Raw genomic sequence first — 16277 nt, forward strand, 5'->3', positions numbered from 1 at the left:
TGAGGGGACAGCACAGTCCCTGCTTTAACCCCAAACCCTTCCTGCACAGAGCAAAGCAAACAGCTCTGGGGTGGAGGCAGGAAAGGGCCAAACCTCCCTCCCAGCCGTTTTTCTAAACTGCATTGATCTGCAAAAGGAAACGAAGTCTCCAACAAGCATTATCTGCCCCAAGGCACAGCGCCCTGCTCCGTGCTGGATGGACAGACAGTGCTTGTAGCTGCCTTCCTAAGAGCTGGTTAATTACAGCCATTGGCAGTGATTAACAATCAGCTATTAGTGTGATCTCGTTTGCCATGACCATCAGGGACAGTGAATCCAGCAGTGGAGCTCAGGTTACCAGCAGCAAGGAGGAAACTTGTGGTTTTGTCTGCTGGCAATAAATTAACTGCAGGTATGGAGCCACACAAGAGAAACTCCAGGGCCAGCAACCAGATCTCTCACCCAGCTTTTTTTAAGCCTTAGCAAGATGACTCTGCAATTTAATTACCGCCTTAGACAGCCACAAAGCCATTTGACAGGACTGGAGAACCCAGGAAGAACTTGCACTGGAATGAAATCACCCGTAAAAATGGAGGTGTAAAATAAAAAAGAATTAAGTATCTAATTGCTGCTGGTGATTCAGCAGAGGCAGGAGGCTGCTGTGGTCACCTGCATGCACTGGCCAGGCAGGGCCAGGGCTCTCCAGCACAAAGGAAGGGCCAGGGCTGTGCAGAGCAGCTGGGGATGCTGCTCCCTGCCTGTGCTGCTCTGTTGAGGTGAGGTGAACACTCCGTGTGTGGAGACACGAGGCCTGACTCCATTTCAGAAGGCTGATTTATTATCTTATGATATATATTATAATATATCTTATTATATATTATATATTGTCTCATAATATAGATAATATTATATATATGATATATATAGATCATATAATATATTATATATAATATAATAAAATATTATATATAATTATATATTATATTATATATAATTATATATAACTATATTATATTTGATATATATCTTACGATATATATTAAAATGCGACATAAAACTATACTAAAAGAACAGAGAGAAAAGAAAGAACATCCTCCCAATATCTCCTCCAAACCCACTCTCAGTTTGAATCCATTCCCTTGTCCTGTCACTGCAGGTCCTTGGGAACACTTCCCAATATTCCCAGTTTCCCACGGGGTCAGCCCAAAGCCACAAAGAGGCAGCAGGACTGGGCACAGCCAGGACACCACCCTGCAGCCCCTGGGGAACCCAAAAAAAACCCCCAAAAAAGCCTCCAGCACCCTCTGCCTGGCGAGGTTCGGAGCCCACGCCGAGCCCGGCAGCCCAAACTCTCAAGCCCTGGGCAGAAAGTTTCTCTGCAGGGGAAGGGAGACAAAGCCAAGGCTGCAGACAAGGTGACACCGGTGTGCCCCACTGAGGGCAGAGGGACAGGGCAGCTCCAGGAGTGCCCAGCTGGGTGATCTGTGCCAGGCACCACCAGCCCTGGCACAAAGGAGAGGGGCAGAGCCCCCCAGAGCCCCTCTGTGCCAGGGGATGAGCGGGCACAGCCCGGGGGACACGGCCCAGGGGACACAGCCCAGGGGACAGAGCACAGGGGACAGAGCACAGGGGACACAGCTCAGGGGACACAGCCCAGGGGACACAGCCCAGGGGACAGAGCCCAGGGGACAGAGCACAGGGGACAGAGCACAGGGGACACAGCTCAGGCACAAAATACCCACAAAATACACAAAAAATACCCACAAAATACACAAAATAAAAAAAAAATACCCAAAAAATACCCACAAAATACTCACAAAATACAAAAAATACCCACAAAATACCCAAGTGATCACCCAGGTAACTCCCAGACTGGCCAAGCCTCTTGAGTATTGTCTCTGCTCAGCATCTTCCTTCCCCATTATTTAATCAGAAAGGTCAACAAAGCACTCGCTCTTGTTGTTAAAAATGAAAATTCAACAAAGACCAGCTAAGCGTTACCTCTGAAAGGTGATCAAACACTAACAGGGCTTTAAAAAAAACCATCATTCCATCTGAATTACATAATTAAAACAGAGTGACAGCACCGTGAAACAACACCAGCCTGAAAGGCTGTTCATAATTCATAAGCAACTTCCTTTTCATCTCCTTTGTGTACTTCTCCAAGCACTGTTTTTCCCAGAAGCTGACAGAGGAAGGAATACGGACGATGATCTCATTAATTGCAGGCACTAATATGCAGCGAGCTGAGCAATTACACGGAATTTCAGGATATCTAGTCAAGAGGACAGAAAAGTTCAAAGACAGATAGATGCCCTCTTGGAGCAACAGGACAGAGTTGCAAAAGAAATCGTCTCCAAAATGCACGTTTTCTTTTTTCTTTTTGCGATTTTTCCATATTTATTATAGTTTAAGTAACTCCTTGGAGGTGTGAAACTTTTGCCCTTTTCTCCAGGGGCTGGACACTTTTCTAAGAGACACGAGATGGGTTTGGGCTCACAGCAGAACAGCTTTTGGGGCACAGGAGTCTCACCACAGCAGCACGGACATCCATTTTCTCTTCCTGTCACCCCATTCCCCCAAGTCCCTCTGAGAGCAACACAAATCAAAGCTGCTCACAGCCAAGAGCTCTGCCAGGGGTCACCACGGGGGTCTCCAGAGCAGGCTCGTGGCCAGAGAAAAGCCAAGGAACACTCACTCCCTCGCATGCTGGTAAGTTCCTGAGGGTTGCTGAGAATTAAACTAACAGAATTTGCCATCCCAAATCAGCTTAGGCCCAGTTCAGCAGCTGCCTCAGAGCAGGGCAGCAATTAGAGACCAGATTATCCAACACAAAACCTCAGCCTGAGCTGTAGGAGAGGGGAATGGGTTTGTCTGCACGTCTCCTCTCTGCCCAAATAAAACTCCACCTCACCCAAACCCTGAGCATCTCCATTTCCACCCGCAGCACCTCCTGGCACTAAATGGACCTTCCTCCCTTGATCTTCCACCCCTTCTTAATTTCCTTCTCACCTTTGGCCTGGCTGACCTGACCAACCTTTCCCAACACCAGCACAGAGCCCAGCCTTCCCCTGAGCTCTCAGAGGGCATTTCAGGGTGCCCACAGCCCAGGGAGGTGTTGACCCTCCAGATCACCCAGCTCATTTCTATAGTATGATGCAAAAATCAGGCTGCCCCTAAGTCCACCAACTTTAGGTAGATTAGGGCTCTGATCAGAAGGGCTTACGTGGCAGCAGAAAAGGAAGCAGCAGCAGTTTTAAAGGCTGCCCTGTGTGCTCAGCAGGCTCTTTGTAGAGAGGGGAGAGAAGCCTCTTTGGCAGGGATTTGCCAGGCTGCCTTAGGATTTCTTCCCACCCCCTGCTACAGCATCTTGCAGTCGTGCATCCCACTGAGCCCCGAGATGGTCGATGGGGGGGATAAATTCTTCTTCCTCCCAAAAATCCTGCTTGCTTGGGAAGCCTTTAAGCAGTTGAACACGTAGAGCGGATCAAAGAGAAGGCAGATCTTATTTACCAGCTAATTCTCTTTGACTCTTCCCATCCCAGGCTGAGCCCAACCTGCTGCAAATCACAGCACCCCCCCTGCTGCTGCAGGTTTAAGGCAGGCTCGACAGCTCTCAGGCTTGCAGCAGTCATTCTTCACTTAACAGAAAATGCTGGAAGGCTGATATTCCCCCAGCACTGCCTTTCCAAGGCTGGGCTCGTGCCCAGATGTGGCTGCAACACCAGGCACGGCAGAGTCCAGGACAGGGCCACAGACTGCTCTCCCAGCCTGCCCACTGCCACCAAAAAGGATGGGGAGAGGGAAAAGAGGGAAAAGCAGCTCCCAAAAAATGCCCCTGGAGTGTTAATGACTTGATGGCACAACAGCTGTCCTGCCCCATCAAGTGACTGCTTTACCTGAGGAGGCAGAAATGGCTTTTGGAGAGGTGGCATTGCCTGAAGAAAGAAAAGCAGGCATCCATCCCCACTAACTGATGCCTGCCACACTCCCCTGTGTGGCTCCCGTGGAATTGTAAGGGATGTGCTTGGGATGAGCAGCAGAGGACAGAGCTGCTGGCAGAGCAGTCTGGGGACAGGAGCCTGGCAGGGCTCACCTGCTCTGGGGACAAGTGCCACCTAACAAACACAGGGCAGTTCGTGTGGCCAGCAGTGTCTCATGGCTATCACAATTTTCTTCATTAATATGAGGCCAGAAAGAAGCTGACAGAACTTATTTCATGCTCCAGTGGGTACCAAACCAGCTCCCAAGGCACGGACAGGCTGGTGGACACAGATCACCCCCATCTCCCCCAGTGCAGCCCATCTGGGAGGGCTCTGAGCACTGCTCCACCCCTCCTGAGCTCCCTGCAATGTAATTCAGCCAATCAAAGAACTGAGAAACACCCCAAAAAGTCACTCTGTCAGCCAGCCTCACAGGACCAGGAGGGTGAGAATCCCCAGCCAGGCAGAGCTGAGACCCAGGCAGAGCTCGCTGCACCTCGTAGGGTGATCCATCCATCCATCCATCCACCCATGGATTCCATCCATCATCCATCCATGGATTCCATCCATGGATTCCATCCATCATCCATCTATCCATCCATGGATTCCATCCATCAATCCATCCATCCATGGATTCCATCCATCATCCATCCATCATCCATCCATGGATTCCATCCATCCATCCATCCACCCATGGATTCCATCCATCCATCCATCCATCCATCCATGGATTCCATCCATCCATCCATCATCCATCCATGGATTCCATCCATCAATCCATCCATCCATGGATTCCATCCATCATCCATCCATCCATCCATGGATTCCATCCATCCATCCATCCATGGATTCCATCCATCCATCCATCATCCATCTATCCATCCACCCATGGATTCCATCCATCATCCATCCATCCATGGATTCCATCCATCATCCATCCATCCATCCATCCATCCATCCATCCATCCATCCATCCATCCATCCATCCATCCATCCATCCATCCATCCATCCATCCATCCATCCATCCATCCATCCATCCATCCATCCATCCATCCATCCATCCATCCATCCATCCATCCATCCATCCATTGCATCCTTCCATCCATGGATTCCATCTTTCCATCCATCCATCCATCCATCCATCCATCCACCCCCGGGGTGTCTGAGGCAGGCTGTGAGCAGAGACTCCTTGGCTCTGCTCTTCCTCCTCACAGCAGCTCCATTTCAGAGCCAGAGCTGGGCAGCACAGCCCAGCAGGAGCAGCACAGCTCTGCCCACCCGGCTGTCCCAGGAGAGCAGCACCCAGGGGTGCACAGAGCCAGGGCTGGGGACATCCCTGCAGCCTGAGGGGGTCAAACACAAGCCCTGGGCCATCTGCAGGGCGCAGAGGTTAAGTTAAATGGTCTGTATTTGACTGCAAAAACTGCCAGGCCAGTGCTGTGCCAGCACCAGCCACCACCCAGCTGCACCTGAGCCCCACCAAGTTTTGCCTCAGGCTCGAAAAAGACATTGTGAGACACAAGGTGTGTGTTTATTGCTTACTTTGATCTCAGCTGCTCCTCTTTCTTTGATTTCACAGTGCTGACAACATTTGCTGCACCCTGACAGAAGTTCTGTGAATATTCAATGCTGCCACAGTAATGAAGATATTAAATATGAAAGATTCTTCATGCCACAGCTCCAGTCTAGTGAGCGATCCCAGCCACGGCAGATGAGACAGAACCAGGAGAGACTTGTGGCCACTAATGTTGCAGGAGATTTTTCTCAGGGCCGGGAAAACATTCTTCACGGATTGGGCCATCATTTCTGAAGTTATTTTGAGCTGTTTCAGCACATGGATAGAAAATAAAATGATGACAACGGCACCATCTGCTGCAGCTACTGTCACGCCACCACGGCTGGCATGGCTCTGGCAGCGACAGAAAGCCTGTCCCAGGGGAGAAGCCAAGGCAGGTGAGGCTCCCCAGGGATCCCTGCTTTCCTCCTGCAGGATCCAAGTCTGACTGCAAATATTAAAATGAATATTGTATGTGTTATGTTAGAAAGTTATGCTGTATTAATTTTCTTAAGTAGTGTGTTAAATATAGTTTTAGGTTATAACATAATGTTATAATAGAAACTATGCTGTGTAAGATACTTCTTTTAAAGAGAGGACTCACACCGAGATAGCAGCCACAGGACACTTGAATCTTTCAGAGAAAAAGAATTTATTGCTCTCTTATCAGAAGAAACTAAATTCTTCCCACCTTGTTCAGCCCTGAAGACGCTGTCAGGATTCAGAGGAAGAAGCTGACACTGACCAGACAGAATTCTGTGTTTGAATGGAATTTATGCATCATGTATGAGGTGTATGAACATCCAACAGGCTGTTGATTTAAGGGTTAATCCTCTGTTAACATGTGTCCTTTTTTGGGCTTATTTTGCCCAGAAAGAGGTACCCAGACTGTCTGTAGCTCTTTGTTTTTATTGTCTCGTATTGTCCTGAATCCTAATTGTCCAAACTTTTATTACTCTAATCATATTACTATTTTTATAACCATTTTATCGCTACTAAACTTTTAAAATTTTAAAAACAAGTGACCGTCGTTGTTCACGCCGCAGGACTGGATTCCAGGGTGCCGTGGCAGTGACACTTCCCCGGGGGAGCAGAGGGAGGGGACAGGGAGTCCAGATGTCCCCAGCCTGAAAAAGCCCAGCTCTCCCCTGCAGGAGAACACCAGTCTCCCCATCCTCTCTGCTCATTTCACCAAGCCATCACTTCCAGCCACTTGACACCCCAAACTGGGCACCAGACAGTGCCCAGCTCCAGAGGGTGACTGGAATGCAGCAGGAGCTCACCAGGACACTCTATAAATACAGAGGGAAGGGTCGGGCATGCTCGACACACTGGTTCCTTAGCCTAGAAAGCAACAAACAGGTCAGATCTCAGCAGCTTTTGGAGCTCCAGCAGGACCTGTCCTCACCCCAACAAGAGACCAGAGCATGCTCTGCCATGCCTGCTTTAGCTTCTGTCTGGCTCTGCTGAATTATTTTTAAAAATTATTTTTGTTTTTCGTGACTCAGAGGCTCTTCAGATGAGGTCAAAAGTCACAGTGTGTTTCCCGAACATCATCTTTCGTTCTTTAATGCCAAAAGACAACAAACAATAGGACATTCATCAAGTGGTTCTGCTTTGCTTTTATGTTGTTGCATAACAGCAGAAAAACACTGCTCCCTTTAAAATGTTCACAACTGTATTTACTAAAACGAAAAGCTCCATTTTTTTCTATTAAATCTGTATCAGGTCAGTAAGAAGATAAATGCAGGGGGGAAAAAAAAAAAAAAGCCTAATCTGGAAAAGCTCAAGAGGGAAAACAAACAAACATCAGCAGGAGAGCTGAGCGTAGGGATGAGAGAATCCTTCCATTCCTGACAGGGAGGGGAGGGAATGGGACATGCCAGCAAGGGGTTTGTGATGGGAGATGGCTGTGTCTCCCCACACCCTGCACGAGGTCACAGAATCTGAGAGCCAGAGCTCTTCCTTCCAACACAAAACCCCGACATTAGCTGCGTTTGTACCTTTATTTCTCCTAACAAGGGAGCACAGTTCGTGCTGAGGCACAAGACAAACGAGGATTTTACAGTAAGGATGAACAGCAAATAAAAACCTTTATACCAAAACATCCCTACTGAGCTCTTGGATGTCTCTCCCCAGCTGGTCTTTGCCCAGTTTGGGCCACTTGGGATGACAATCAGGCAGCAATCTGTCTTGTCTTGATTTTAGTTTTATCGGGCCGATGAGCAGCACAAGCAGATGCAGGCAGTGTGACTAAGTGACAATTCACATGGGAACACGGACCATAAATTCAGCCAAAGAGTTGTAAAACCATTATTTCCCCTCCTAACCCAAAGGCTAAAGGAGGAGAAAGTTTAAAAAAATAAAATAAAATGCATAACCCACATGCATTTCATCTTCCCCAGGAAATTAGCCCAGTTGGTGCTAATCTCTTTTCTCACAGGGATGAGGGAAATTGTCCGAATTTAAGCCTGCCCCAAGTCTCGGAATTCCAGCTCGATCTCCCCCAGTACATTTGTTAAAAATAAACGAGGTGCAATCGGCCTCCTCGGGGATTTTATCCTCTTTCAGCTCTAAATGCAGCTCTGCTGTCACATGTATGCCATGTACAAAGGCACCGCCTGCCTTCCCAGCCTCACTTCTGCCTCAAAAATAATCTCCCTCCTGCTCTCGGGTTACCATTCACGTTCCGAGGGGTCACGGGCTCTCTCCCAATCACTAAAACAAAAGGCTGGAAGACGCAGGGCTGCTGGTGTGTCAGCACTGCTTGTTTTTATCGTGGATGAATGGAGCCAACCTCTTTGGAGAGGCTCTGGCCACACCTAAAGCCGTGGCTTTGTCATCCCTTATCGAGGCAGGCAGGAGCCTTCTGCCCTCCCCACCGAGCCAAAAGCTTCACCCACCCCACAAAAGCGCCCCTTTTCCCCGATGAGAAGCATCCACGGCTTTTTTCCTGACTGCTGCACTCCAGTGCCAGGCAATCCTTACTCAGAAAGTCACTTTACACCCACCCAGCTCCCTCCCAAGCCGGGCGTTACCCCCTCCCCGGGCACTGGGAAGATGCTGCTCACCTGGACACACACACCACAACCCCACAGCAGGATTTTTCCCTTTAAGAACTTAAGCACCAGGAAGCTCCTGGATGCTGAGAGAGCAAACAAGCCCAGGGAGTCCAAAACTCGTCTGTTAGCACGAGCAGCAGTGGCTAATGAAAGCTGCTCTGGAGCTGAGCACGGCCTCAGACAGCCGTGACAATAAGCCCTGTTATTAGACACAAAAGCAGTGACATATTTGAGAGATTAAGCATTAATAAGTGCCTTCACATTAAAGAGTATTCATTCTTCACCTCCTGCCTGGAGGAACCTGGGGGAAGGGAGGAGCTGGCAAAGTAATCCAGCTACTACTGAAATGGGGGGGGAAAGCAGAGCTCACGCAAGGTAAGCTCCAAACCCATGAAATAAGGATGCAGCTCAGCAATCCCCGATGCTGGAATTCCACATCCTGCAGGGAGCCGGGTCCCCACCTTGGCAGGGTTTAACATGGAAGGATGAGAGGACAGGAGAGATGGATGAGCAAGGAGAGCAGACAGGACAGCATGCCCAGGTGTGCTCAGATCAGGCACGAGCCCACGATGCTGCTCAGGATGAGAACAAAACCAGGGAGCAGCACGGGCTCCCCCTGCTCACAGCTGCTCTTTTTGGATCACCCACCCACCCACCACCAGAACCCTGCAGGGCTCCACAAACCCCAGAGTCACTCCCTTTGTCCAGTGTCCTCATTTTGGTCCCAATTGCCCCATTTTGGTCCCATCCTCCCTAAATCTGTTCTCCCAGGCAGCGGCTCCAAGCCATGCCACAGCTTGAACAGATTTTACCTGCTTTCCTTTTTGCCCCAAACATTTATTACTTCTGCCCATTCACGCCTGCCAGGCTCCCCGTTATTACACCGGGAAATGCTGAGGGAAAACCGTGTAGTTTTCTGTCCAATTTGGAGACGTTCATTGTTAAAAGCTCCTTGTACAAATCCCTCCAGGCAGCTCCAGGCAGCACCCTTTGTCATGCTGATGAAGCAGGAGGTAAAACCACATATAAGCAGTAACTTCAGAGGGCAGAATTTGCTCAGGGTAGAGTCTGCCCTTGAATTCAGTCAGTGGGAGCTGAAAATCAACCACAAAAGGCAATTCTGACTTTGGATTAAATCCCAGCTTTGGGCTCACTAGCACCACAAACTACAGCTACCAGCAGAGAGCACGACAAGCTCCAGTTCTGCCACAGCACCCAGTTTGCTCTCAGGTCTCACCTTAAAGCACACAGGTAACTCAATCCCAGCAACTCTCAGCCCAGATCTGAGCAGGGTAATGAAACCCCGGGCTCCTGCAGCGAGGAGTCAGCACCAGCCACATTTCCAAATCTTACATTTCCTTCTCTTCTGACCACACCAAAGTCAAGTACAGCTCCAGATACAAATGTCATTTTCATACAAAGGCTCCTCACATAACCCTGAGTGGACACAAACACAGATCAACCTCCAAAGAGCAGGAGCAGCCCCTGCTCCCTGTGCCCGAGGCTCATCCTGAGATCCACAGCAGCCAGCCAGGACAAGGCTTGCTTGCCCATCACTTGGCTTCTCAGTTTGAGTGTGACAGCCCTGGTCTGCCTGTGGTTTGGCTGAGGACGTGCACAGCTGGCCAGATGTGCTCCTGCCCCTGGAAGCTCCCCTGAAGTGACATTTCACTTCACAGAGGAGGAGCAGGGCTGATTCTGAGCACCCCACACGTTCCACATTGAGACCGGCCAACGCAGCCAGGATTCAAGTAACCTTTAATCAAACAAAAGATAAAATGTTTCCTAGGGCAGGGAACAATTTTACCATTCCGAGCGTCTCCCCTGCTTGAGCAATTTCAACTTCAGAAGCGCAGCCCTGCGAACACTTCTCTGCGGTGCACAGAAAACAGTTGGTTTATCTCAGAAGTGAACCTCCAGCCCTCCCCAAACAGGCTGAGCTGGATGTCCTCAGGAGTCACAGGAGAGGCTTCTTTAGATTTCCTGAGTCATTTACAAACACCTCATGGAATTTCATTCTGCAGCAAGTGACTCGAGACACTGATGAAATCCATCTGAAATTACATCTGGCACTTCCAGGCAGACAGCCCGGGGCAGGAGCTGAGGGGGAGCCACAAAGTGCAGCTGATAAGTGGCAGAAAGCCCTTCGAGTCCCACACGTGCTATTCAAACCCCTCAATACAAGTGGCTTCATCACCTCTCTGGAAGTGCTGAGGAGTTAACACAGCCCTTCCTGCCCCTTAGGACTGCACCCCATCCCTCCATACCCCACACCAGCCCCTGTGCCCTGCAGCATCACCACAGAGCTGAGCCCAGCTCACTGGTGTGAAAAATGTGTATTTTATGATTGGCTTTTCGCAAGACCACAGAACCATGGAATATCCCCAGCTGAAAGGGACCAGAGCCACCATCCACCCCCAGCCCTGCACAGGACACCCCCACAGTCCCACCCTGTGCCTGAGGGCATTGTCCAAACACACCCGAGCTCTTGGGGACAAATCTCAGGGTGGGACAGCCCCACTGCTCTGGAGGACAGCGCTAAGGGAAGGGACAGAGGCAAGGACACACAGGCAGTGACACCAGACCTGCTCCAGGAGGAGAGGTCAGGGCAGGTAGAGTGGCTGCAAAGATAGAAATAATTAGCCCAACTGCAGCAATAATCCTTTGAGCTGCACAGAAGGTCTCCCCTGGTGCTCCCTTTCCTTGGGTGTTTAAAGAAGAGACACTGAAAACAGGAGCCACGCTGTGTGTTATGACCACCTTTACTAATTGGTCTGCTAGGAAAGAAAAGGGAAAAACCAGTGGATTGATTTCTGAGGAGCAAAAAGCTCATTAGAATTGCAAAGAAAACCCACTCAAGTCTAAAGGCACAGATACTTCTCCTCCAGACTCCAGTGTAAACCACACATGCTTTCCACAGGCACTTAAAAAAAACCAGCCTACAACCAGCAGATTTCAGTGTAAAACAAAGCTCCAGCTCACAGATGGAGGAGGGAGATCCATCCTGCTGCAAGAGACTCAGATTCACTCAGTCCCTCTCAGCAGAGCTGTGCCCACCTTAAAAACCTCACAAGGGTTTACTTAAAGGGCCACAATTCTGCTCTACCCAGCACATCCTAGGGTGACCTGCAAAGACAGCTTGGGATTGAGGGCTGCTCATGCCAGACAGCCAGGAGGGAACAGCACTGCACAGAGCAGGAGCTCCACATCTCCACGAAGGAGCAGTGATCCAGCGTGGGGGCTGCACCTCTGGCAAGGCTGGGACAGCCTGGTGCTCAGTGAGCTTTCACCAAGACCCAGACCACTCACCCTAATCCTCCTCCAGGACTGCTGCCAGGTGAGTGGGAACACCTCTGTGCTGCTCTGCAGGATCAGCAGCCCAAGCCACTTCTGCAATTGCTTCCTCTTCCATCTCCCAGGGCAGGCAGAGCCCTGCAGCACCCAGCACTGCTCCATTTACTGATGAGCACCCCCAAACCCGAGGATGTGCCCGTGGGGTGAGCCCCAGGCACCATCCAGCCAGCTCTGGAGCCTGAGCACCACAGCTGAGCCAGCAGAGCCCCTGAGGTAGGCAGAGATTACACTGCATTGGCAGAAAAACCTAGAAAGCCAGCCCAGCTCTGCAGCAGGAGGGAGAGGCCCTCGGAGAGCTGCTGCTCCTCTCAGCAGAGGCTGGAACAGCCAGGATGCTGAGCTGGGGCTCCCTGTGCATCCAGCTACAGGACAGGCACACAAGGGGAACGATCCCCTCGGGGCTTAACAGCCTGGGCTACTCCAAGGCAGCCAGAGAGGCTCCTTCTGCTTCAAGAAAGGGCTCCCAGTGCTTCTCCACAGCCTCGTGGGTTTGCAGATCTCACAACGAGCCAAAAAGCATCAGCCATGCCCATTTTGCTCAGGGTTGGCTGCTTCACCTGTGTGCAGAACCAGGACCCCCCTGAATTCCTTTTCAACCCTGCTGCCACATTCCAGCAGCCCCAACACCCTCCCAGCATCACCCAGAAGGGCTGCCACACGTCCAAGGCCTCCCAGCATTGCCCAGAAGGGCTGCCACAAGTCCAAGACCTCTCAGCCCAGCCCCACACCTCAGCACAGCCAGCACACAGCCTAGGAGCCAACCAGCCAACCTACAAGCCAACTGGCCTCACCAGCCAGCAAGCTGAGCAAACTGGAAAACACTGGGAGCCAGGTGGAAACCAGCACCCCGGTCCTTCCCTGACTCATTCATCAAGTGTCAGAGCATTCCTACAGCTAAATTAGCAGCACTGCCCCAAAGGACACCAACAGCACAGCCAAGCCTCATCAGCACGCTGGGCTGACAAAATAAGATTATTCTGCTCAAGACAAACTCAAATCCACAGCTTTCTTCCAGCTTTTGGATGATCTTGATTTTGGGAAGAAAGGGACCGGCCACCCTGAGCATTTCCCCTTAGACAGTGCCTCATGATCCAATTTTCCACGCTCTGCCAACCAAGAGGGATTTGGTCTGGAAGCCTGGGGTGGGCACACCCAGCACCCAAGACGGGTCCACATGGCTCTGGCGTGCTGCAGGATGTGTCAGGACAATTTGTCACTCCCGTGCTGATGAAGGCAGGCTTTCAGGAGCTTCAGCACCGACACCAGCTCCAAAACATTCCCAGCGTGGCTGTTCCAACGGCGATGCTGCAGAGCCCAAATTCCACGTGGGGACACAAAGGTAAGCAGGGAACAATTTGCTCCATCCCTGCCTCTGCACCCTCAGGACTGCTCAGCAAAGTGGAAGACAAACACTTCCAAATCCCACGCCTGGAAAACTCTGGAAAAAAGCCTGTGGTGCTACACAGACCAAGGAGCACTCCAGGAGGAACACGGCTCTCCGAAATGCAGCAGAGGAACACAAAAGGCAGGAGATGAAACACCCACCTCACCAGCCTGCTACAGCATCCCTGACTGGCTACACCCAGCTCTTCCTCAGGAGAAAGGGCAGCTACAGTGTCACATTTTTCCTCCTTTTTATCCTATGAGGTCTGGCCAGGGGAGCAGAATTTCCCATGGTTTTTTGGGAAGGAAATGACAAAGCTATAGCGCTCCCTTTTCATATATAAAATACGTGAAATAAATACATTTGCTTGGTCCTCCTGAAGCTGCAGCTCTTTAAGCACAGAGGGGATGGGACAGTTTGAATGGAACACCTTGGGAAGGCAGAGGCTGGAAGCAGAGGGCAGCAAGGGGATGCAGAGGAGTGGGAAGGGTGAGCAAGACCAAAGTGGAAGCCAGAGCTGTAAATACTTAACACAGTGCCTGACAGAGACACACACAAAACCTGCACTTGCCACCTGCAGGGGCTGGGCCCATCCCCTCCTCAGGGAGCTTCCCACAGGGCACACAGAGCTCCCAGCACTGCTATCCCCAGTTAATCCCTGCGGGATAAACATCCCTCTCTGATCTGTGACACCATCTGTGGGATGGGCATCGCATTCCCCAGGTCTCAAAACACGAACCCCACCTGCATCTTACTCAAAGAATGAGAAAATGCAATACTTTAATCGGGTGTGAACCATCTGCCAGTGGATCCCCATCCCTGGAAGAGCTGGAGGCCAGGCTGGAGGAATCTGGTCTAAGGGAAGATGTCCCTGCCCATGCCAGGGGGGTGGAATGAGATGGTCCCTAAGGCTCCTTTCAACCCAAACCATTCAATGATTCTATGTTCAAATCCTCTACAAACTACAGGTAATCAGCCAACACTTTGCTTTTCTCCTTAAGTTGCCCATCTTGGGGTGAAAACCAAGCATTTTGTGTTTCAAGAGTGAACAAAGCATAACTGGGTTAGGCAATTTCTCACTCCTGGAGAGAATGAGGTTTTAATTTTTCTCCCCTCAAGAGCAGCCTGCAAACACCCAACTGAGACCTGCTTGGATTGACCACCCTGAGAAAAATAATGCCCAGAAAACAGAACCCCACAAGGAAAGCCATGAAACAGCCCCAAATGTGAGGTACTGGCAGCAGAGCCAAAACCCCTTCAAGGGATGGAAGCGGGCAGCCATCGCTCGACGAGGCAAATTAAAGATTCTCAGCAGCAAATTTTGTTCCACTGATTCAGACACGCACCCAACATCTGCCCACATCCACGCCGGGGAAGCTCGGGAATTCTCTGCATACAAATGGTGACAGCTTAGCTCATCTCAGCTGCTCCTTCCAGCACGCTTCCAGGCACGAGCAGCCTCCCTCTCGCTGCAAATGGAGCTGCACCTCGCGGGGTGGTACCACAGCAAATGGAAGCAGAAACTCCCTCTAAAGTGATGGCAGCTGCCCTCTGCGAGCAGCAGCAGGATTGCGCTTCTAGGTGCTCAAAAACACCAGGAAAAATCACCTTGCCTAAGCCAACCCTCCCTTGTGCTCATGTGGCAGTCAGGGATGCAGGCAGAAATCTCCATCCCTCACCTGGAATGAGCTGTTTCTGCTCCTTGCAGGTTGCATTGCTCCAAGGCAGGAGGGCAGGTGTGTGCTCCTGGAAACACCTGGCCAGGAAACTTCCCTTTTCCCAGCTAAGTTAGACTTAAAATAAAGAAATGCCCAACAAGCACGGGTAAAAAAGGCAAAAGCCAGAAAGGGGGGCAGCTCCACGCCCCACCTGGTGGGATTTTGGGATGAGAAAGAAGAGACAGCATGGGAAGAGGCAGATGGAAGGGACAAGGGGGCAATTCCAGCATGACAAGGGCAATCCCAGCATGGCACTGGGATGCTTGGGATGTGCACGGCACATCCAGGGACCGCCAGTGACACCAAGGAGCCCCATCCCAGCCCCAAACCCACGAGGATGGGCATCTCCATCCCCATCCCCATCCCGGGGCCTCCAAACAGCCGGGATTCAACAGGATGGGACCCACCTCGTTCACGCCGAACACCAAACCCCTCGACATGGGCACCGGGGAGGGGGGCGCAACAAAGCCGGGCAGCGCCGGGGTGCCGTGACCTCAATAACGCTTCCCCCCACGCAAAATTTAGGGCTGGGCGTGTGCAGCTCCTTTTTTCCCCTTTTTTTTTGAAATTCGAAACGCTTTTTCGCTACGGTTTCCCATTATCGATTAATTTCCCGTTTTCAATCAGCGCTGCCTCCCGCCTCGAGGCGGCTGCAGAACATGGCCCCGCGCTGCCGCCCCTCCTGCCGCAGCCCCGGCCCCACCTGCCGGGAGGAACGGGGCCGGAACGGGCGCACAGCGGGGAGAAAGCCCCGAACCCGCCCTTCTCCATCCCTCCATCCATCCTCCATCCCTCCATCCCTCCATCCATCCCTCCCCGCACCTGCCCCGGGCGCCCGCGCTGCCGCAGGGGCCGCGCCTGGCGCTGCCGCAGCCCCGGGGCGCCGGCACCGGGACACGCCCCTCCCCTGGCTTTTGGGATGAAATCGCCGGATTTTGCTTCTCTGGGGGTTGATTGATTTTTTTTTTTATTTTTTTAAATTTTTTTTTTCCTCCCCCCCTCCCCTTCTCCGCGCGGGACGCGGCGAAGGGAGAGCGCGCCCGGGGGTTCAGCGCGCCCCCCCCCGCCCCCCCAAAGCCCATCGCAGCTACCCCTCTCCCCGTACCTGCCGCTGCGGGGGTGTCCGCACCGGAGCCGGCTGGTGACAGCGGTGGCGGTGACGGTGACAGCGGCGGCGGCGCGGGCGGGGCGGGGGCGCGCGCGGGGCTCCGGAACCTTCGCCGCGCCGGCGGGGCGGGAGC

General features: G+C 51.6%; 1 protein-coding gene across 13 annotated transcripts in view; it reads right to left on the minus strand.

Annotated features, from left to right (window-relative positions):
• The window catches only part of MAPT (microtubule associated protein tau), a 41192-nt gene extending 24917 nt beyond the window's left edge, over window positions 1-16275 (minus strand). For all 13 annotated transcript variants that reach the window (XM_041465371.1, XM_041465364.1, XM_041465368.1 and 10 more), the window contains exon 1: window positions 16142-16275. The gene's annotated coding sequence lies outside the window, so the exon portion shown is untranslated. The remainder of the gene's footprint in view (window positions 1-16141) is intronic.
• Between the last annotated feature and the right edge of the window lie 2 nt (window positions 16276-16277).

This window comes from Pyrgilauda ruficollis, unplaced genomic scaffold, assembly GCF_017590135.1.
Source record: "Pyrgilauda ruficollis isolate IOZ18807 unplaced genomic scaffold, ASM1759013v1 scaffold189, whole genome shotgun sequence".
NCBI classification, from domain to species: Eukaryota; Metazoa; Chordata; class Aves; order Passeriformes; family Passeridae; genus Pyrgilauda; species Pyrgilauda ruficollis.